At 46.5% G+C, this 1,268-nt stretch overlaps 1 pseudogene; it reads right to left on the reverse strand.

Moving 5' to 3' along the window:
• Positions 1-575: 575 nt before the first annotated feature.
• Positions 576-866, reverse strand: LOC138581863 (general transcription factor IIH subunit 5 pseudogene; annotated as a pseudogene).
• Between the last annotated feature and the right edge of the window lie 402 nt (positions 867-1,268).

Here is a 1,268-nt window from a genome sequence, read left to right on the forward strand (position 1 = left end):
AGGATGCCTCTGAAAGAGCAACACACATGGAGAGGCAGCATTGCACAGCATAGACTTTACACAGATACTAAGCACGAGAAGGACAGTGGGTGCGAAGCAACGGACTACTGAAACACACACAATAGACTTTGTAGCAATTGAGCTGAAACTGTACTCTTCATTCGAAAGACATAAATACATGCTGCAGCAGGTCTGGGCGGGGTCCAGATCCTTCAACCAGTGACGCAACTGGTTCCACGTTACTGCGCCCCTGCTAGAGAGACAGCAGGATGGAGAGCTTCACTTCAATTTAAACACGGTGAGCACAGTCCACGGGTGGTTGGGTGCCAGGGAAGGTACGGGGTGGAAGGAAGGACCCTGCCAACACCTTTCCATAATGCAGTTCTTACACATCTCTTTTAGAATCACACCTGAGGCTCCAGATTTCCTCCAGAGAGCCCAACACCAGAGGCCTGACAACAGTTCCCGAGAGAGAAGGTTCCCAGGTGTTCCTGCAGAGCTAAGGTGTGCGTAACAATGCACAAATCCATTTTGTGTGCAGTGATCCACAAGTAAATCATCCTGCTGCACTCAAGCCTTCAGATTTTGTTTTATGGCTGCAGCTCCCGGATATCTTAGACTCCTAATTCCAACCAACATTTGGAGTTGCTTTACTTCTGTGTAATAGGAAAGGAGTTCTGGTCCATTAACTCTCCCACTCTGTCTTGGACGATGTTAACCAACTCTGCTAACACGAAGACGTGGGTGTCATCCAAGCCCTGAATTATTAATTTATTTCCCAAGGCATTTGTTTTATCCAAGTACAACAGGAACTGCTTCATTGCTGGGTCACATTCTATAAGAACTCCTTTCAGGACATTACCCATCTTTTCAGGATACAGAGAACAAGCAGTCTTAACTCAAGGTTCATCCAAATTGCAGGTTTTTTCGGTCTGCTCTCGAGAACTCAGTGTGTCAATCCCAGCAAGCTCCTCTTTTGAATTGAATTGAATTGATATTTTATTTATATCGCGCTCGTACAAAAGTGTTTCAGAGCACGACAAGGCAAGGGAGGGGAATAAGGTAGAACAACACAATTATCTTACTAGGCCCGGTGACATTGCGAATGCGCAAGTGCATGGGAAAGGGGAAAAGGGGGAAAAGTGCATGGAGCGGGGAGAAGTGGAAAGTGCAATAAAAGAAATAAATAAAGGCGATAAACGGTGGTAGTGCAGCCAGCAAGTGGCAAGTGCAGGGGTTAGCCGACACTGTGTTGTGTTGAAGCCCTT

This window comes from Ambystoma mexicanum, chromosome 3q, assembly GCF_040938575.1.
Source record: "Ambystoma mexicanum isolate Mex_15411 chromosome 3q, UKY_AmexF1_1, whole genome shotgun sequence".
NCBI lineage: Eukaryota > Metazoa > Chordata > Amphibia > Caudata > Ambystomatidae > Ambystoma > Ambystoma mexicanum.